The following is a 22,627-nucleotide window of genomic DNA, read 5'->3' on the forward strand; positions in this document are numbered from 1 at the left end:
CCCCTCTTCGTCTTCTTGCTCCTCCCCCTCCACGTCTTCTTCTTCTTCTTCTTCTTCTTCTTCTTCTTCTTCTTCTTCTTCTTCTTCTTCTTCTTCTTCTTCTTCTTCTTCTTCTTCTTCACACCCTCCACGTCTTCCTCCTCTTCATCTTCTTTCTCATCTTCCTAGACCTAATCGTTGTCACCTTTTGTCTTTCTCCTCCTCCTCCTCCCCCTCCTCCTCCTCCTCCTCCTCCTCCTCCTCCTCTTCATCCGCCACTCCTGCCAGACAGAGAGAATTTGGGCTCGTTACCACTTTCCACTTCCTCTTTCCTTCCTTCCTTTCTTCTTCTCCTCATTCTAACTTTTTTTCTGTTCCTCACTGTTCCTCATTTTCTCCTCTGGTCTCTTCTCCTTTTTCCCTTTTCGCTTTCTCTTTTATTTTCTCTCACTTTTTCTCACGATTTTTCTCTTCCTTCCTCGTTTCTTCCCTTCTTCCCATTCTCCTCTTCCAATCTTACCTTCCCTATTTTTTCTATTTTCCTTTCCTCTGTCTTTTTTTTCCCTTCCTATTTTTCTTCTCTCTCCTAAGTCATTCTCTTTATCTCTCATTTTTTTGCAATTTTCATATTTTCTCTTTTACCGCTTTTCCAACCCATATTTCTTTCGCTTTCTCCTTTTCTCTTCATAATTTTACTCAAGCTAAATTTTTTTATTTCCTCTTTCATCTTCCTTTTCCTTCTTCTTTCCTTCTTCTTTTCCTTCATCTCTCCACCATCCTTTCATACTGTTTTCCCTTCCCTCTCCTCCTCCTCTCCTCTCATCTCTCCTCCTCTCATCCATTCTTCCTGTCCCATAACTCTTCTTTATTTCTCCCTCTTCTTTTTTAACTACTCTCCCCATCTATTTTATTTTGAGCCTCGGACCCTTGCCTCCCTTTCTTCTCCTTCCCTCTATCTTCAGTTCCTCTGTATTCCCTCTTCCATTCTCTTCCTCTTCCTTTTCCCTTCTACTCTTCTCAAATCCTCCACCTTCTTCTTTCTCTCCTTCTACCTCCATTGCTCTCCTTCTCCTTCCCTTCATCTTCAGTTCCTCTTTATTCCCTCTTCCATTCTCTTCCTCTTCCTCACTCTCCGCTTCCCTTTTCCCTTCCCCTCTTCTCACATCCTCCATCTTCTTCTTTCTCTCCTTCTACCTCCATTGCTCTCCTTCTCCTCCCCTTCATCTTCAGTTCCTTTTTATTCCCTCTTCCATTCTCTTCCTCTTCCTCACCCTCCGCTCCCCTTTTCCCTTCCCCTCTTCTCACATCCTCCGTCTTCTTCTTTCTCTCCTTCTACCTCCATTGCTCTCCTTCTCCTCCTCTCCTCCTTCCAGTGTCATTTTCCTTCTCTTCCTTCACTCCTCCCCTTTACGACATTTGCTCCTCTGTGTCTGCTTCCATTCTGCTCCCCTCCCCTTCCCTTCACTCTTTTCCCCTTTCTTTCCCTTCACCTTTCCTCCACGCCCCTTCCCTTCCCTTCTCTCCCTCCCCTTCCCTTCGGCCTTCCCCCTTTCCTCACTCCCATCATCTGTGACTGAGACTAAAAAGAATATAATTGTCTTTTCTTTCCGTCTGTCTGTCTGTCTGTCTGTCTGTCTGTCCATTAAGCTATCTTCCCACATGTCTGTCTATCTGTCAGTCATTCTATTTGTTTGTCTGTTAGTTTTGTCTGCCTGAATCAATCTCTCTCTCTCTCTATAATCAGAGAATAAGAAGTTTCGGGGGCAAGTTTCGTGTGTGTGTGTGTGTGTGTGAGAGAGAGAGAGAGAGAGAGAGAGAGAGAGAGAGAGAGAGAGAGAGAGAGAGAGAGAGAGAGAGAGAGAGAGAGAGAGAGAGAGAGAGAGAGAGAGAGAGAGAGAGAGAGGCTGGTCACGTCCCCATCCTCTCAGCGACCACAAACCATGTTCATTTTAAGTCAAATAAATAACAATCACGGCCGCGTGTAGGAGGAGAAGGATGATGATGACGAGGAGGAGGAGGAGGAAGAGGGGATGATATAGAGGAAGAAGGAAGAGAAGGACGAGGAGGACGAGGAGAAGGAGAAGGAGAAAGAGGACATTGGATTAGGAGGAGAAGGAAGAGAAGGAAAGCTCTTATATTATGAAAAGGAGGAGGAGGAGAAAGAAGAAGAAGAAGAAGAAGAAGAAGAAGAAGAAGAGGAAGAGGAGGAGGAGGAGGAGGAGGACGAGGAGGAGGAGGAAGGTAATTTGATTAGACAGAAAGAACATAAAGAGGAGGACACATGGTTTCATTAAAAAGATGAGTAAGAGGAAAAAAAGAGAAAGATGGGAAAGAAGAAGAAATGAAAAGGGAGTGGGAGGAGAGCTTATAGGAGGAAAATAGTTTTGATATAAGTAGTAGTAGTAGTAGTAGTAGTAGAAGTAGTAGTAGCAGTAGTAACAGTAGTAGTAGTAGTAGTAGTAGTAGTAGTAGTAGTAGTAGTAGTCCTCTCCTCTCGAAATTGACCTTTCTCAACAATAATTTCCAGTGCAAAGATCTGGTTCAACTATCCCCTTTATTTCCTAATCCCCTTTTGCTCAACGGTAGATCCTTTCAAGTCTATATCCTCTCACGCCACATCACTTAAAGGATCATATAAACCATTCTTCTCAACCCTTTCATAAGCATTAAGGTCCATGAAAGCAACAAACAGCTTATTACCCTTCTCTAAGTGCTTCTCAACAATAATTTCCAGGGCAAAGATCTGATTCACTATCCCTTCTATTATCCCCTCTATTTCCTAACCCCTTTTGCTCATCGATCATCACCTCCATCATTCTCTCATCTAAAACTCCTCTATGCACCGTTCCCCCCTGACTGAGCAAGCTTATTCCCCTACAGCTATTACGATCATCCCTCCTCCCTTTCCCTTCTTTGTCCGGGGTCACACTGATGCCTTCCTCGGCCTTCCGGCACCCCGCCCCGCTGCTTGCTTGATTACATATCCACACCATGCGCCTCACAAGTACATCTCCTCCATATTTCAGCCTTTCTGTTGTTGTACCATCAATGCCAGGGGCTTAACGATCTTTTAATTCATTATTGTCCTCTCTGCACCGTCCCTCTCTGCCTCCCCTGTGGCTATTGCGGTCCCCATGTTCATTTTTACTCCCATGTTGCTTGATTTTCTCTCTCTCATACTCTCTCTAAATTCATCACAGACTCGAAATGCCTCTTTAGTACCTCTTTTTTTCTGCTCACTTCTTTTACCAAGCATCCGTGCTGGTTGATTTTCTCTCTCTCATACTGCCTCTATATTCATCACGGACTCGAAATGCCTCTTTAGCACCTCTTTTTTTTCTGCTCACTTCTTTTACCAAGCATCCCCTCAGGTTGATTTTCTCCCTCCCATACTGCCTCTAATTCATCACGGATTCGAAATGCGTCTTTGCCACCTCTTTTTTTCTGCTCACTTCTTTTACCAAGCATCCCTTCCCTCCTCATTGTTCCGTGAGTGAGTAATAAATGAATGGAAGGTACCTAGGCCGAGCAATTGAGGAAAAATATGTGAAATGGTAGAAGGATGGTGGACGGGCGCAGCTTAGGCCAATAAAACAATAATAAATGTGAACGGTCAGTACTGGTGTCACATGCCGTCCAGCCTCTGAATTTAAAGCTATTTTGGTGGCTCTGCGGCGACTGCGTATAACTGAAATATTAAATGATCTTTGCAAATGCATTATTCAACACTAATTCTAATAAATTAGTTTATTTAAATACAGAATGAAAGGTATTGCAGCAAACTAATTATAAATGATACGATAGTTATTTTTATACTCATTCTTTTTCTTATTTTCATTCTTATTAGTAGTGAGTAGTAGTGGGGAGGCGGTGGCTGAGTGGTTAGCGTGAGGCCGCGGCGTTCAGGGCGACCCGGGTTAGCTGGGATTTTTTCAGTCACCGCCGATTGGACTAAGACTACCCACATGTTGTAAAGTAGACCACCTATCAACTTCTAAAGTACTCAATACTCAAAGATGTGCCCTGGGGGGTAGCATAAGCCAAGCAGGATGGCGCCACTATAAACACTTGCCTGCGCCATAACGGGGTGGGGCCGGCCTTTAGGACCCACCAAGAAAGCCTACCGGTGCTATAGGCCGAAACGTAAAAAAAAAAAATCTATCATCATCATCAATACCACCACCGCCATTACTACCACCACCACCATTATCATCACTATCAACCTAACCTAACCTAACCTAACCTAACCTAACCTAACCTAACCTAACCTAACCTACCACCATCATCATCATCACCATTACCTCCACCACCATTATCATCACTATCAACCTAACCTAACCTAACCTAACCTTACCTAACCTAACCTACCACCATCATCATCATCACCATTACCTCCACCACCATTATCATCACTATCAACCTAACCTAACCTAACCTAACCTAACCTAACCTAACCTACCACCAGCATCATCATCACCATTACCTCCACCACCATTATCATCACTATCAACCTAACCTAACCTACCACCATCATCACCATTACCTCCACCACCATTATCATCATCATCATCATCACACTCGCCACCACCGTCATCATCACCACCACCAGTACAACCACCCCCACCATCACCATCACCATCATCATCCCTGTCAGAGCTTCGTGCCAACATAATACAGAAAGGCGCGGGACACCACATAGGTTGGGCCAAATGGACCCATACATAAATATTTCTCCGTGTGTGTGTGTGTGTGTGTGTGTGTTTTAGGGTGACTCGCATCGCCTTCCAATACGTGTGTTTCTTTTGAAGGGGAAGAGAAGGAGGGAAGAAAGAGAACGGGATGGGAAGGGGAGATAAGGGAAGGTAAGGGTGGGGTAGGGAAGTATTTTGATGGGGGAATTGAATGAGGGAGGAAAGAGAACGGAAGGAAAGGAAAGGGAAGGTAAGTGGGGTAAGGGAGTCTTTTGAGGGGTAGCCAAAGGAGGGAAAACAGAAAGGATGGGAAAGGGAAAGAAGGGAAAGAAAAGTAAGGGAAGGGGGTTAAGGGAGTCTTTTGAGAGGGGAAGAGAAGGAGGGAAGAAACAGAAAGGGATGAGAAGGGAAGAAAAGGGAGGGTAAGGGGGGTAAGGGAGTCTTTTGAAGGAGGAAGAGGAAGGAAGAAACATACAGGATGGGAAAGGGAAAGGTAGGGAAGAGAAGGGAAGATAAGGGGGTGTAAGGGAGTCTTTTGAGGGAGGAAGAGGAAGGAAGAAAAAGAAAAGGATGGGAACGGGAAAGAAAGAGAAAGAAAGGGAGGAGAAAGGGGAAAAAGGGAGTCTTTTGAGGGGTAACCGAAGGAGGGAAAAACATAAAGGGATTGGAAGGGTAAGGAAGAGAAAGAAAGGGAAGGGAAAGGGAGGAAGGGAGTCTTTTGAGGGGTAACCGAAGGAAGGAAAAACAGAAAGGATGGAGAGGGAAAGGAAGAGAAAGAAAGGGAAGAGAAAGGGGGAAAGGGAGTCTTTTGAGGGGTAACCGAAGGATGGAAGAAACAGAAAGGGATGGGAAGGAAAAGGAAGGGAAGAGAAGGCAAGTGAAGGGGGGTAAGGGAGTCTTTCGAGGGAGGAAGAGGAAAGAGGAAGCAGAAAGGGATGTGAAAGGGAAAAGAAGGGAAGAGAAGGCAAGTGAAGGGGGTAAGGAAATCTTTTGAGGGAGGAAGAGGATTGAAGAAACAGAAAGGATGGCAAGGGAAAGGAAGGGAAAGAAAGGTAAGAGGGGGGAGGGGTAAGGGAGGGTGGTGGAGGAGGGAGTTTTTTTTTCCCTCTCCACAGTGTAAACATTTGTCTTTTGCCCCCAGCCATATTTCCTTTTTTTTTATCTTTTCTATATTCTGTTTGTTCTTTTATTTATTTCTCTTTTATTTTATTGTACATATTTTCTATCGCATTTTTTTTTTCATTTACCTCCTTTTTCATTCATTTACCTCATTTCTGTTTTGTTTTCCCTAGAAATTGATGTTGTTGGCTGCAATTTTTTTATCCTTCATTTCCATATATTTTCTTTTTTTCACTATTATTTTTTTTCTACCTTGTCAGTTTGTCTTGCCTCTCTATTCCTTTCTTGTACTTACTTTTCTATTTAATTTTGTTCTTTTTTTTTAGTTTTTATTTCATTATCATTATGCAACATTTTTTCTCCATGCAGTTATATTCTTCATGTTTTTTTGTTTTTTTTCATTATTATTACGCTTCATTTTTCTCCAGTTTTATTCTTCAAGGTTGCGTTTATTTTTTTCAATTTATATCGTAACTTTTTTTTGTCCGTTGTCATTTTTTTCCTCTTCACTGCATCCCATTTTTCTTATTTCATTATTATTATGCAACATTTTTCTCCATGCAGTTTTATTCTTCATGTTTTTTTTTTGTTTTTTGTTTTTTTCAATTTATATCGTAACTTTTTTGTGTCCATTGTCATTTTTTCCTCTTCACTGCATCCCTTTTTCTTTTCTTCGCTGCGTTTATCTTCCCCTCATCCATCACTACCTCAATTATTTCACTTTTTCTCCTTTTTTTCCGTATAACCTTTTTCTTTGTCTTTCTCTTCCTTCCTCTCTTACTCTTCGCTTTGATATTGCTAACTCCTACTTTCTTTCTTTTTCCTTCAAACTGATTTTTCTCCTTGCAGTTTTGGTCTTGTTTTTTGTGTAGTTTATCATGTCGCTTTTTTTTCTTCATCGTTATTGTCTTTCTTGCATTTACTCTTATTTTCTCTCAGTTCCATTTTTTTTTTTTTTGGTCCCTAGTATTATCTTTCCCTCATCCATCACTGTCTCCATTATTTCCCTTCTCCACCCTTCTTCTTATCCGTAGACGCCTTTGTTTTCTTTCATTTCGCTTCTCTTTATTCTTCAATATTGCTAACTCGTACTTTCTTTCCTTTTCCTTCAAACTGATTTTATTTCCTTGTAGTTTTGGTCACTTCATATTTTTCTGTAATTCATCTCATCACCTTTTTTTTCTTTATCGTTGTGGGCTTTTTTACAATTCTTCTTATCTTCTTTCAGCTCCATTTTTTTTTTTTTTTTTTTTTGTCCCAGCATTATCTCTCCCTCATCCATCACCGCCTCCATTATCCCCCATTTCCTCCTCCTTTTTTTTCATCCATACACTCTTTTTGGGTCATTCTCTTCCCTTCTCTCTTCTCTTCATTCAAATATTGTTAATTCCTACTTTCTTTCTTTTCCTCTCAAGCTGTCCCCTTCTCCCCTCTTCACTTTTTACTTATGTCCGTATCTCTTCTTTTTCGTCCTTGCCAGGTATTCACTTTCTTCTCTTCCTGCCCTCCACTTGTTAACTCCATTTGCTTTCTTTGTTTCTCTCCTTCAAACTGTTCTCTGCTCCCCTCTGCACTCTTTTTTTTTAATGTTCGTATCTCCCCTTTTTCGTCCCTCCCTGGTATTCATTTTCTTCTCTTCCTACCCTTGACCTTTCTCCCCTTTTTTCCTTAACTTGTCCTTCTCTCTCCTCCTCTCCATTATCCTCCCTTCTGGCATCTCTTTTTTTTCTTTTTCTTTTTCGCCTCCTTTCCTCCATCCCTTAATTCAGACACGATTATCCCTCTTTCCCGTAATTTTCATTGTTCTTTTCAGTTGTTATCTCTCTCTCTCTCTCTCTCTCTCTCTCACACACAAAAAAAAAAAACAGAGGTGCTTCTGTTAAAGGAGCGAGAGAGAGAGAGAGAGAGAGAGAGAGAGAGAGAGAGAGAGAGAGAGAGAGAGAGAGAGAGGTAAACAGCTCCATTAAAGATAACGCCACGCTGGTTGCCATAGTCACCGAATGTTCTGTCATGAAACTTTGCCTCCTGCTGAGCCTCGCTACACTGATGTCCTCCCTGCCCTCCTGCCTGCTGCCCCTTTTGCCTGCTTATTGTTTTCAATGATTCCTGCTCCCTTGATGTACTGCTCAACACATTTCCTGTTAGCTAATATTCTGTCGCTCTTGCCTGCTAGTTACGTCTGCTAAATGTTGATGTTTCCTTATACTGCTATACTGCTCAATTTGCCTGCCTGTCTTGTGTCCTGCCTGCTGATGATTCCTGCTCCCTTGATGTACTGCTGAACTCCTCTTGTTTGCTTGTCTTCTGTCGCTCCTGTCTGCTAGTTACGTCTGCTAAATGTTGATGTTCACTGCTATACTACTCAATTTGCCTGCCTGTCTTGTGTCTTGCCTGCTGATGATTCCTGCTCCCTTGATGTACTGCTGAACTCCTCTTGTTTGCTTGTCTTCTGTCGCTCCTGTCTGCTAGTTACGTCTGCTAAATGTTGATGTTCACTGCTATACTACTCAATTTGCCTGCCTGTTTTGTGTCTTGCCTGCTGATGATTCCTGCTCCCTTGATGTACTGCTCAACTCCTCTTGTTTTCTAGTCTTATGTCTTCCCTGCTTGCTAATTGGTTTTGTTCCTTTTTTTTTTTTTTTTACAGCTAAGGGGACAGTTCAAGGGCGTAAAGAAAAATATTTAAAAAAAAGCCCGCATCTTACTGCTCCTGAATAGAGGTCAAAGGATGATTTCCCCTCGTTCTGGTATTCCACCCACTCTGCCTACCAGCCTTTTTCTATACTGCAAGGGAGGAAGGCCGCCCCACGCCGCTTATCTGTATAACGTAAAGAAAAGAAGCCAGAAAATATAATTACTGGCCCCCGAGAAGTGTCTTAACATTCCCCTTCTGAAATATTTCGCAGAGAGAAGGATATGAAAACAAAAGAAGGCGCATCAAGTGTTTACCTACGGAAGAAATTAATGGACAGTGATATTGGTCAGCTGTTGAATTCGGAAGTTCGACAGCACTCGGATATTTTTGGGTAGAAAGCAGCGTTGCTAAATTGTCGCACTCTGAACATTGCATTTATCATTTTTAGGCTCGAAGACTGCCGCAACCACACAAACAACGATAGAATATTAAAGTTAGCGTTAAAAATGTTATTTGTTGATGCTTTTTGTGTTTTTTGCTATAGTTATCGGTCAAAAACTACGAGAATGCAATGCGATGAGTACGATAATTTGGCAACGCTGGAAGAAAGTCTTGTTCGACATAGCTGCTGGAGGGTTAGATATTACTCTTTGAAAGTTCAGACTTGCGTTTAGCAAGAAAATGTAGATGAAATGTAGCTGGAAATGCAACATCGCGGCGAAATTAAAGAGGAAGAGAATAGTCAGTAAAGAAAGGATAGGATTAAGAATGAAGTCATGAGAGGTACAGTTAAGGTAACAATTGTGGGTAAGAAGGTGCAGGAAGCGAGACTGAGATGGTTTGGTCATGTCATGAGGAGAGAGGAAGGGGGTTGTGAAAGGCAGATAATGGACATGGAAGTGGGTGGCAGAAGGAAGAGAGGAAGACCCAGGACGAGATGGAAGGACTGTATTGTGGCGAAGGCAGGGAGAACTTGGACCTTGAAGTGGCGGAGGACAGGGTTAGATGGAGGAGACTCATCAAAAACAGCGACCCCGTAAAGAAACGGGATAATAATGCTGCGGAAGAAGAAGAATAGTCAGTAAAAGGAGGAGAGCTCTTGAGGGGAAAAGCCTCTGACTCTACTTTGTGTAAAAGATTTGTGTGTTTGAAGTCCCCACACGAGGGATGCATAATCCATATCGGGGTGGACAAGGCCTTTGTTGGTATTCATCTTCTGTGAGGGAGAAAATCCTGCCCTATCCCAGCAGCGGACTCGAACCCGCGTCGTCCATCACGCGGTGCATGCGGGCCCCGCACGTTAACCACTCAGCCACCGCCTACCCGACTAAAGCGTACTGTAGACTGTAGCGTTTCAGCCTAAAATTTCGTGATTCTTTATTTTTAACGATTTTTTTCTTTTTTACCAACGTATCACCTTAAGTAATTATTTAATTTCTTAGCGCTGCTCACGGCTATTGCTTCCTGGTCTCATTTATCACCAGGGAAAGGATGTGAGAAGATGGTGGTGGAGAAGGTGATGGGAGGTAGGCACGGAGAGAGAGAGAGAGAGAGAGAGAGAGAGAGAGAGAGAGAGAGAGAGAGAGAGAGAGAGAGAGAGAGAGAGAGAGAGAGAGAGAGAGAGAGAGAGAGAGAGAGAGAGAGAGAGAGAGAGAGAGAGAGAGAGAGAGAGAGAGAGAGAGAGAGAGAGAGAGAGAGAGAGAGAGAGAGAGAGAGAGAGAGAGAGAGAGAGAGAGAGAGAAATCCGGAGAGAGAGAGAGAGAGAGAGAGAGAGAGAGGAAGTAGGTCACCCAATAAACTTAAGTATACACAGAAAATAAAAAACGGGTTAAGGCAAACTTGAATATTCAGATACCTCTCGTTTTACGCGAGTTTACATCACGCGCTTTACGAGAATTTGATGCAAGAAAATCCAATATACACCTTTTTTTTCTCATTTAACAGATTTTTTCTTACATTAACGCGAACACAAATTCCCCGCGCAGCAATGGCGTACGCCCCCACCACCCTTACTTCTGTCCTCCACAAGTTCTTGACACCAAAAATTCTTGAGGGAAAAAATGTTTGAATTGCGCGAAGTTCAAAGTATGTGTTCTTTTTTTTTTACGATGACACCTCTCGTATAAAACCAAAGCTGTCTAGAGAGTGTTAAATACCGTAAAATAGATGAGTAAATAGGAAAATAAAAAAAAAATAGGTTAATAAATATCGCATTAGGAAAGTAACAATAATGGAAAAAAAATGAAAAAATAAACGACTATCAGAAAAAAAATAAAAAAAAGGAGGACACACGAGTAACAAACTGTCGCATTAGAAAAAGTAACAAAACGGGGGAAAAAAACTTGATCCTCAGAAAAACAAATAAAAAAACTAAAAACACGATAATAATACCCGAAGAGTAGAACAGTAAAACAAGTAGACACGATAATCCATACAAATCCATACAAAAAAAAATACCGATAAAGTTGACAGGACAAGAAGAGTTTTTCCCATACAAAAGGCAAAAATCAATCTTGTACTGCCACTATTCATCCCTTTGTGTGGGTGATGAATGATGAATGGAAGGGTGAGAGAGAGAGAGAGAGAGAGAGAGAGAGAGAGAGAGAGAGAGAGAATTAATTATTAACATGAATTCTAGAGCTATTCTACACTTCTCAGGATGTGAAAGTTAAAGCTGAAACGAACAGCCTTGGCCAAACAGCAACATCAACAACATCAACATCAACAACAACAATAGGAAAAAAGCAGCATAAAAAAAAGACAAATACAATATCCATGAACATGAGCACCAGTAACAACAACAACAACAACAATAACAAATGCAACAAATAACAGGAATCGGACGAAAATAATAACGGCAACGACAACAACAACAACAACAACAACAATATCTATACACACGCTGGTGATTCTCTGCTAATGTAACATTCCTGCCTATTGAGCCGTACGTGCGTGCGTGCGTTCATGTGTGCGGCGTTCATGTCTGTGTGTGTGTAAGCGTTTGAGTGTGTGTGTGTGTGTGTGTGTGTGTGTGTGTGTGCGCGCATCAATCAAACTGTCACGCTGGCTAAATGCAATCTGATGTACTGGATGTTACCGCTCTCCTCCTCCTCCTCCTCCTCCTCCTCCTCCTCCTCCTCCTCCTCCTCCTCCTCCTCTCTTCCCCTCCCCTGATCCCCTCCCCTGATCCCCTCCCCTGAACCCCTCCCTTGTTGCCCCATCTCTTCCCTCAGGTGACGCGGTATTCCTTTTTCCCGAGGTCGTTGGGAGTGACGGGCCAGGCATGATAAGGTGCCCGATAAACAATAACTACACCAGAACAACTATAACGAACCTACACCATACAACTGTACACTCCTACTGTCTTTCCTATTCCCCACCTCCACCTTCACCACTAACCCACTTCCTCTTCGCACTATACCCTTGGTTAAAAAAAAAATGCCTCCGCGGCCCAAGAGTTGCGGCGCTCCTCTCGGCAAACTCGGCGCCAACGTTGCCAGATTGTCGTACTCTGCCTCTTATTTTTGCCCTATTTCCGACCCCAAAACTGCTTTCATCACCCAAATAACTGCCTTCATATATGGTTACCGTTTAAATGGTTAATTACTGGTTCTTCTTGGCAACAGTTATGGGACAGAAACCGGTAAATACGCGGCTCTGAGTACGATAATCTGGCAACGGTGACTCGGCCTTAACCCGGTAGCAGCGACGGGCCAAATTTGTGGCTTTACCGTGTACCAGCGACGGGCCACATTTCTGACATGATAGTAGCCCCAAGAAACAGACGATGCATAAACTGATCATAAAATGCGTTGATATATATTATGAAGTGATTTGCAAGAGCGATGATTTTGTTTCTATTGAATTCGCTGAGAGGAGGCTTTAAGAAACATGATCCCAGCAGCTACCGCGTTAAAAAGCGTGTCAAAGCTGAAGAGGGCTCGTCTTCTCCTCGATTTGGTCTCTTCTTTCTTCCTTTCTACTCGTTCTCCTCCGCATCCTTCTCCTTCTCTTTCATTACCACTATTTTTTTTTCACTTCTCTTTCTTCCCCAAACAAGGAAAAAAAGGTCGGATTGAGTTCATCGATTTGGTCCCTTCTTTTCTTTCTTTCTTCCTTCCTACTCGTCCTCCGCCACCTCCTTCTTCTTCTCTTTCACCATCAACATTTTCTTCCACTTCTCTTTCTTCCCCAACAAGGAAACAAAAATGTCGGATTGAGTTCCTCGATTTGGCCTCTTCTTTCTTTCTTTCTTTTCGTCCTCCTTCTCCTCCTTCTTCTTCTCTTTCACCATCAACATTTTCTTCAACTTCTCTTTCTTCCCCAAACAAGGAAACAAAAATGTCGGATTGAGCTCCTCGATTTGGCCTCTTCTTTTCTTTCTTTCTTCCTTCCTACTCGTCCTCCGCCACCTCCTTCTTCTTCTCTTTCACCATCAACATTTTTTCTTCTTTTCTCTTCCCCAATAAAAAAAAAAAAAAAATGTCGGATTGAGTTCCTCTTTCTTTCTTCTTTCTTTCTTTTTCTTTTCCTCCTCCTCCTCCTTCTTCTTCTTCTCTTCCACCATCATTTTCTTCTTTCCTTTTCTTTCCAAACAAGGAAACAAAAATGTCGGATTGAGCTCCTCGATTTGGTCTATTCTTTCTTTCTTTCTTCCTTTCTACTCGTTCTCTTCCACCTCCTTCTTCTTCTCTTTCACCATCACCATTTTTTTCACTTCTCTTTCTTCCCTAAACAAGTAAACAAAAAAAAAAGTCGGACTGAGCTACTTTTTGTTACCTTTTTTGTTGATTTTTGTTTCTCTCCAGGTTTTATTCTGCATTATTTTTTCACCCTCTCCTATTCCTCTGTTTCCATTTCTTTCACTTTTCTCTCTCACCCAACATTGGCTCGGGAAAAAGTAAGATATAGTTTTCCTTTTCGTTTCATTTTGTTTATCTTCCTAATGCAACCTCTTTTCGTCCTCCTCCACCTCCTCCTGGTCTCTCTCTCTCTCTCTCTCTCTCTCTCTCTCTCTCTCTCTCTCTCTCTCTCTCTCTCTCTCTCTCTCTCTCTTCATTTCCCCTCCTCTCTTTCTCCTCCAGCACTGAATCAGAAAAAAAACATATATCTATTTTTCTTTTCGTTTCCTTTTTTTTTTCTTTTTTCTCTCCTTTGCACTTTCCTTTCGCCTTTATCCACTTCCTTCTGCTTCTCCTCTTCCATTTTCATCACTCCTCCTCCTCCTCCTCCTCCTCCTCCTACTCCTACTCCTTTTTCCTCCGTAAGAAATAGAAAAGCCTGACAATTTCTTTTCTTAGTCTCCATTTTCTACATTTTTGCGTTTTCTGTTCGCCTTCATGCACCTTCTTCTGCTTCTCTTTGTCTATCACTAGTTCTTGCACTTCTCTTTCTCCCCCAGCAAGATACCAAAAAAAAAAAATGCCGGATAGAGATATATATATTTTTCCTTGTTTTCCTTTCCCTTTTGCTTCTCCATCATTCTCCTCATTCTCCTCCTGCTGCTTCTATCTCCATTTCTTATCCTTCTCCTCTTCCTCCCTGGATAAGGAAATCGTAAAAAGCAGGATAGATATATTTCTCTCCTTGTTTACTCTTTCCTTTTTTTCATTTGCTTCGCCGTCAATCGCTACCTCCTGCGCTTTTTGCTTCGTTCTCATTCACCTTCTGTTTCTCCTCCTCTATTTCCTTTTCCTTCACTCCTCCTCCTCTTCCGCCTCCTCCTCTTGATCAATATATTTTTCCCCTCTTGTTTCCTCTTTTTTTTTCCTTAGCTTCTCCATGAATCGTCACCCGTTCCTCATCTTTCCTCATCCACCTTCTTTCTCTGTTTCCCTTTCCTTCACTCCTCCTCCTCTTCCTCCTTCTCTTGATCCATATATTTTTCCCCCTCCTGTTTCCTCTTTTTTTTTTCATTTGCTTCTCCATGAATCGTCACCCGTTCCTCATCTTTCCTCATTCACCTTCTTTCTCTGTTTCCCTTTCCTTCACTCCTCCTCCTCGTCCTTCGCCTCCAACACGAGAACCTTAAAAAGCATGATCAAGATATTTTTTCCTCCTTGTCTCTTCTTTTCCCATTTGGTTCTCTTCATGTATCGCTACCTCCGGCCCTCTTCCCTTCCCTCCCTGACCCTAACTCGTCCTTACCTACACAGAAAGAACGTTATGGCTGAGAAAATCTTCCCTTGGTACTTTTATTCCTCCTCCCTTCCTCTTCTTTCCACCTCCTGTCGCTTCTCTCCCTTAAAATCTACTTCTTACTTTTCTTCTTCCTCGGTAAAAAATGTGAAACTTGGGATAAATCACTACTCTTCCTCCTCCTCCTCCTTCTACCTTCTCCTCCTCCTTCTAATCCTTTCCCCCTTTTTTTTCTGCCTTCTCTTCTCACGTGTGTTGCTTCTCTTCTTCCATCACCACCTCTCCTCCATTCTCTCCTCTTTAATATCCCTCGCTGCACACCCTCCACCCCAGTTCTCCCTCTCTCCCACCTGCCTAATCTCCTCTCCCTCCACGTCCCGTCATACCTGTCCTCCCTTTCCCTCCCTCACCTTCACTTTTGTTTGGATGGGCGAGGCAGTCATTTGTCTTGTTATTAATGGATGGAACAGGAGGGAGGTGGAGGGGGAAGGTTAGGGGAAGATGAGGTAGAGGAGGGGGAAATAGAGAGAGGGAAGGGGGAGGAGGAGGAGGAGGAGGGAACTGTTTGGTACGAGAAAGGAAGAGAAGGGAAGGGAGGAAGAGGAGGGGGAGAGAGAGGGGGAAGGGAAGGAAGGAAACATGAAAAACGCAAACGCAGCAGGCAACAGGCTCCCATTACGAGGTTGAGGTTGCCCATTTCTATCTGCTCGACTGCCTGACAGCCTGGGGCATGGGGCCACCCTCTAATGATGAGAGAGAGAGAAAGCGCCTGAGGATATTGAGGAGATGATGAGCAACTCAAAATCACAATTACCCTGACGATTTGAAGTGACGGTCGATTGAAGATTCTATCTATGATTGTATCGCATGTTGTATTTTTTACTACTAGTTCTTGAAGGAAGATTGTTCAAGTGATGATGACTCTTGAAAAAAAAGAAACTGTTCGTGTCCGATAAACTGGGACTGAATGGGTAAACCGTTATTTCTTTAGTTTAGTTGTCTTTTGGTTTGATTAAAAGAAATTGGAGGAATTGAATGTTTTTGAATTTTTGATGAATGAGAATCTCTCCTCTGTATCTCCCGTAGGTCTCTTTTTAGGAATGTAAAGAGTGAGTCCTCTCGTGTTTCGAGTCCTTTGTTGGCCCTTAAGGTTGGTATCATTTTCACCGTGGTCAATGTTCCAGTAAATCAATGTCCAATGTCAATGTAACTCAAGAACTGTTCTGTACTTAGGAGGTGCGTATGCGGTCATACCATGGAATTATACAAGGATAGCATCACGTCTGGCGTTTTACAAGTTCTCACAGTTTGAATGATAGTGTTGGCTTTGTTGTATGCTTTTTTTTACTTTATTGCTGTTACAGTGATTGCTGATATCCTTTTCCTCTGCATCGCTTGCAGAGGTCTCCCATTCATGATGTATGTGTGGTTACTATTTCTGCCAATGTCATGACTTGCATTTGTCAGCGACATTAAAGGATTTGCCATTTTTTTCCGATCCGACGATAATTGAGGTCTTTTTTGGTGATTTCGATTTCGTTTCGGTCTTTGGGAGGGCCTTTCCCACCTTAGTGTCATCAGCAAAATTCATTTATTGTGATTTTCAGTCCTGATCCGAGTCGGAGGTCGTATATATGAAGAGAGAATGGGTCCCAGCACTGACCCTTGACTCCATCCACCCACTAGTGACCTGGAAGCCATCGGAAGTTGAGTAGTTGAGTAGTACTTTCAGTGCCGAGCCAATCTTCATCCACGCGATCAGTTGGCTCCAATGCCCTCCGAGTGTGCTCTTAGGAGCTCGTCGTAGTGTACCTCCTTGTCGAAGTTTGGGAAAGGAAAGGTATATAATATCACATCACTGGGGATGTGGGCATCCCAGTATATGCCTTGGAAGAAGAAGAAGCTCCATTAGGCAGGTTAGCAGGAGTTCTGGTTTCTAAGCCATGCGAGGAATTACATTATTGTCTTCAACTTAAACAACTAGTTTCAATAATCTTTCTCTTTTATTTTTCGAGTATTTTTTGATGTCACTGATGTCAAAACAAAATGCAACGCTTTTTATTTTTGAAAATTAAAATTATTTTTTTAAATTGGTGTTACGTTCGCGGGGAAGATAAGGAAGAGGAGGGGAGAGAGAGGGGGAGGGGAAGGAGGGGGAAACAGAGGGGAAGAGGAGGAGGGAATTGTTTGGTACGAGAAAGGAAGAGAAGGGAAGGGGGAGGGGGATAGGAAGATAAGGAAGAGGAAGGGGAGAGAGAGGGGAAGGGGAAGGAAGGGGAGGCAGATGGGAAGAAGAGGGGGAAGCTGTTTGGTACGGGAAAGGAAGAGAAGGGAGAGAGAGAGAGGGGAAGGGGAAGAAGGGGAGAAGAGGAGGAGGGAACTGTTTGGTTCGGGAAAGGAAGAGAAGGGAAGGCGGAGGGGGACAGGAAGATAAGGAAGAGGGGGAGAGAGAGAGAAAGGGGAAGAAGGGAAAGGAGCAGGAGGAGGGAACTGATTGGCATGGGAAAGGAGGGGTGGCCGGAGGGGAGGGACAGGCAGCCAGTGGAAGGGTTACTGGGTGTGGTGGCGATCGAGAGATTTCGTAGAATAGAGATAGTGTTAAAGGGAGAGAGCAAATGTAGGTTGGTTTTATAAGACACTCTTGCTCCTCACATCAGCCATTTCTAAAGGTCAAAGAGGGGGTCAGTCGGGTTCCAGTGAGTGTTTCTTCAGGTTCATGGTACAGAAGAAGACTCACACTACCACCAGGGTCATAAAACTACCCCTGGAAATGCCCACCACTCCTACGAAAGCCTTGTCAAATATGTGTTCTTGGGCGGCGATGTCTTGTAATTCGACCCTTGTGTCATAGCTTGTGCGACACCTACAATCGCCACAATTACCACTAACTACCACCTCCACCACCACCACCACGGGGCTGTGATGGTCAGGAGGGATGAGGTAATGGTAGTAGAGGTGGAGATGGTATTGACCGCACTGAATCTGGAAGCGGGGGCGGTGGTGGTGATGGTGGCGATGGTGGATATGAGAGTGGTGCTGGAGGCTGTCCGTGAGTGTTCTGAAATGTAAAATGAATTAAAAATGTTCAGGCACTCATGGAAAGGATGGTTGTGTGGGTGGTGCTAAAGGATGGGGTGGCGCAGCGCTCTGAAATGTAAACGAAAATAATTTACTGTTCTTCATCAATTCATTCATCAATTATCCCGCAGTGATACGCTAAGATGAGATTAACTTAGGGTCGTATTATAAAACATTTCGTCGCCCAAGAACACATATTTGACAAGGCTTTCGTAGGAGTTGTGGGCATTGCCATGAGTAGTTTTATGACCCTGATGGTGGTTTGACCCTTCTTCTGTACCGTGAACCTAGAAACACATATTTGACAAGGCTTTCGTAGGAGTTGTGGGCATTGCCATGAGTAGTTTTATGACCCTGATGGTGGTTTGACCCTTCTTCTGTACCGTGAACCTAGAAACACATATTTGACAAGGCTTTCGTAGGAGTTGTGGGCGTTGCCATGAGTAGTTTTATGACCCTGATGGTGGTTTGACCCTTCTTCTGTACCGTGAACCTAGAAACACATATTTGACAAGGCTTTCGTAGGAGTTGTGGGCATTTCCAGGAGTAGTTTGATGACCCTGGTGTTAGTTTGACCCTTCTTCTGTACCGTGAACCTGAATAAGCACTCATTAGAACCCGACTGACCCCCTCTTTGACCCTTAGAAATAGCTGATGTGAGAAGCGAGAGTGTCTTAGAATACCGACGTAAATATCTCGGCAGGATAAATAAAAAATCGCCGAATCGATAGTGATACTCAGTAAATATATCAATGCCACTGATATCGATGCCAGTGCAGCATTACGGCATTATTTCATTGATCCGTTAGTTGTTGAAGCCCTAACATTTAACCCGTTAGCTGCGGGGATCATGTTTCTTAAAGGCCCCTCTAAGCGAGAAAAATAAGAAAAAATCATCACTCACACAAACCGTTTCATAATATATATCAACGCATTTGTGATCAGTTTATGCATCATCTATTTTGTGGAGTTTATATCATGTAAAAATTTGGCCCGTTGCTGGTACACGGTAAAGCCACAAATTTGGCCCGTCGCTGCTACCGGGTTAACCCTTACACTGCCAACCTGCCATTCGTGCGCGCATTTCACACGCCAGACTTTCCCGACCTTCCCGTCATCACCGCGCCCTCTTTTCATCCACATATTTATATTCTGGAAGCGTGCGTGGTGTTCGTAGTGGAGGTGCAGTGAAGGTGGTGGTTGTAACTAATGTGGTACCGGTGCAGCGAAATATTAACGTGAGTGTTGGCAGCAATGTTGCCAGATTGTCGTACTCAGCTTCCTATGTTTGCCGATATCCGACCCCAAAACTGCCTCCTCGACCCCATTAATTGCCTTCATATGCAGTTATCGTTAAAATGGTTAATTATTGGTGTTTTTTGGCAATAGCTATGGCTCAGAAACCAGTAAATACGAGGCTCTGAGTACGATAATCTGGCAACGTTGGGTAGCAGCGTGGTGTAATATTAAGTATTTTGAATCAAATGACAAAATTAATAAAGATTTAGTTCCTCGCTGAGCCGGAGGAGATAATAGCCTGCGTTGAAACTAAACATCACTGGTGGTGTTGGCGGAATGTTAAACGGCTGTGACATAAACAATGGAATGGCAACAAAAGCGTTTGATGCAGTTATTATACTGATGTAAACGTGTGTAGCGTTGGTGGATGCAGCTGTTATTCATTTGGACGCGTTTAGTGAGTGGAGAATTATGCAGCGGGGTTGAATCCGCGCCGCTGCCGTCACCACCAAACTATGCCTCACGCTGACTGGCCCCTCCTGGACCATTCCGCTCAGTGCTGATTACTTTGTCATGGAACGAACATGCAGTCTATTAAAACAGTCTATTAAAACCTATCATTTCGCAGTTTGATCATTGAAGAATGTATGCAACTCTCTTTCGGCCACCTCTTCTGATTCTTTTTTTTAGGAGCAGCGAGTAGCGGGTTTTTTTTTATTATTGTTTCCTTTTTTGTGTGTGTGCCCTTGAGCTGTCTCCTTTGTTGTAAAAAGAAACTACGCAAAGGGAAGGAAAATTTATCAAAGAGAGTGAATCAATAAAATACCGTCACTTGCATTCTTTGGGAAAACGTTGATTGTGTGCTGACCGGATCGGGACTCCAAAATACGCTGTTGAGGGGAACTAATGAAAATGAAACTGACAAACAACTCATACTAAAAGAACTGAGAACCATTAGCAATAAATAATAGTCAAACAAATTTACGCAAGAGAGAAGACCAACAGATATTGATTCACAAAGGGACCGTTGGAACAAATACCATTAGTCTCTGGGGGGAAGATTGGATAAACTATAATGGATGGGCCTGGTGGACCCTGCGCCTTCTCATTCACACAAAGTAATGGTCGTCGGTGATGGAGAGGCAAAATGCTGGCGAATGGAGGAAACAAGAGCGAGAACGGAGACAAATAGAGATTGTTTTCGAGCGCCTGGGTCTGATCCGCGCCCAATATTGTGTTGCCAAACTTGCCCAGCGCCTCGAGTGCAATTCACGACTGTGGAGAAGAGGATGAGGAAGGGGAGGAAGAGGACGAGGAAAAAGAGGAAGACGAGGAGGAGGAGAAAGAGGAAGAGGAAGAAGAATAGGAAAAGAAGGAAAAGGAAGAGAATGAATAGGACGAGGAAAAGGAAGAGAAAGAAGCAAAAGAAGAGGAGGGGGAGGAAGAGGACGAGGAAAAAGAGGAAGACGAGGAGGAGGAGATAGAGGAAGAGGAAGAAGAATAGGAAAAGGAAGAAAAGGAAGAGAATGAATAGGACGAGGAAAAGGAAGAGAAAGAAGCAAAAGAAGAGGAGGGGGAGGAAGAGGACGAGGAAAAAGAGGAAGACGAGGAGGAGGAGAAAGAGGAAGAGGAAGAAGAATAGGAAAAGAAGGAAAAGGAAGAGAATGAATAGGACGAGGAAAAGGAAGAGAAAGAAGCAAAAGAAGAGGAGGGAGGACGAGGTCGAGGAAAAAGAGGAAGACGAGGAGGAGGAGATAGAGGAAGAGGAAGAAGAATAGGAAAAGGAGGAAAAGGAAGAGAATGAATAGGACGAGGAAAAGGAAGAGAAAGAAGCAAAAGAAGAGGAGGGGGAGGAAGAGGACGAGGAAAAAGAGGAAGACGAGGAGGAGGAGAAAGAGGAAGAGGAAGAAGAATAGGAAAAGGAAGAGGAAAAGGAAGAGAATGAATAGGACGAGGAAAAGGAAGAGAAAGAAGCAAAAGAAGAGGAGGGGGAGGAAGAGGACGAGGAAAAAGAGGAAGACGAGGAAAAGAGGAAGACGAGGAGGAGGAGAAAGAGGAAGAGGAAGAAGAATAGGAAAAGGAAGAGGAAAAGGAAGAGAATGAATAGGACGAGAAAAAGGAAGAGAAAGAAGCAAAAGAAGAGGAGGGGGAGGAAGAGGACGAGGAAAAAGAGGAAGACGAGGAGGAGGAGATAGAGGAAGAGGAAGAAGAATAGGAAAAGGAAGAGGAAAAGGAAGAGAATGAATAGGACGAGGAAAAGGAAGAGAAAGAAGCAAAGGAAGAGGATTAAGAGGAAGAGGAAGAAGCAGAGGAAGAGGAGGAGGAGGAGGAGAAGAAGGAGAACGCAGAAGAGGAGGACGCAGAAGAGGAACAGGAATTGGAGGAGAAAAAGGAACAGGAGCATGAAGAGGAAGAAGAGGAGGAGAAGCAGGAGAACTAGGAGAATCAGGTTCCTATAGACATTTGAAAGAGTTGGATACTAAGAACGGAGGACGTGGGAGTTGGATGCTGGAAAAACAGACTATGAGCGGCGACAGAGACATGCAGACAAACAGAAAACAGGTAAATGTAATGTTAAGATAGAGTGCGTTCAGGCGAAAACAGGACATTGACGGAGAGATACACGGTCACAACAGATGAGATAATGAGTAGTAAGGATCATTAGGGTTGTTGCAGAGAGAGGTAAGGAGGCACATAAAGAGGCTTGGGAAAGGTGTCTAAGCAGCTGGTAATTGGTGAGAGGGACAACAAAGGCAGGTAGTAGATGAAATGGGGCGTTAGTAATGAGGTATCAACGGGAGCAATTTGGTGTGAGAGACAGGAAGGGAGAGCTCGAAAGGTGCAGAGGAAGTGGATGTTATGGAGGTGGAGGAGAGGATGTCGAGGCGAATAGTGGAGAGATGTCGTATATGTTATTGTTTGGAAATGACGAGAAGTGAATAACGTTATAGAAAGATATAGATAAATAATTTGAGATAGACAGATTGATAGCTAGATGCGTATATAGAGAGATGGATGGACATAAAGAGAGAGTGTGAAAAGGAAGATGATGAAAAGAAAAACGTGTTGAAGGGGATGAAAGACAATTTGTAAGGATGAAGATGGGAGCGAAGGAGTGCAGTCACGATGTGGCATTAAATAAAGATCGAAGATGTGAAAAAAAAAATACTTCGAGACTTTGATGGTGAAATAAAAGGTTGACGATGAGAGAAAGAAAGATCATGGAAAGGTTCAAGGAGTAATAAGTATTGTGTAGATATGTACATACGTTTAATTTGATGGTTTAATCGCTGTAGCTGTAGTCAATAATCTATCTACCTACAAATCTATATATCTACGTACATATATAGTGTGGAATCAGATAGTAGATGCAGAGGAGTGGATGAGTGCAGTAGATGTAGATGACTTGATGAGTGGAGGTGTGAGATAAAGAAGGAGGAAGTTATTGAGGAAAGAAATGCAAGGTAGGTGAAGACGGAAGGAAAATTAGTGTGCAGGTAACGTGGAGGAGAACAGGTGAGGAAAATGCTGAGGAAAGAGTTGGTGGTGTTGCGGGGAATCGGCGGGGATGAAACAGGTGTTGTGGGCGAGTGAAGGAAAGTCTTACCGAACTTTGGGACCGATTTAAAGCGTCTTGTTGTGTTCCTCGTTGCCACCACCACCACCACCACCACTACCACAACTCTTACCACCGCAACCACCGCAGCCAGCACCACCTTACCACAACGAACTCACCTCCACTACCTGC

The sequence above is a fragment of the Eriocheir sinensis genome, chromosome 46, assembly GCF_024679095.1.
Source record: "Eriocheir sinensis breed Jianghai 21 chromosome 46, ASM2467909v1, whole genome shotgun sequence".
Classification (NCBI taxonomy): Eukaryota; Metazoa; Arthropoda; class Malacostraca; order Decapoda; family Varunidae; genus Eriocheir; species Eriocheir sinensis.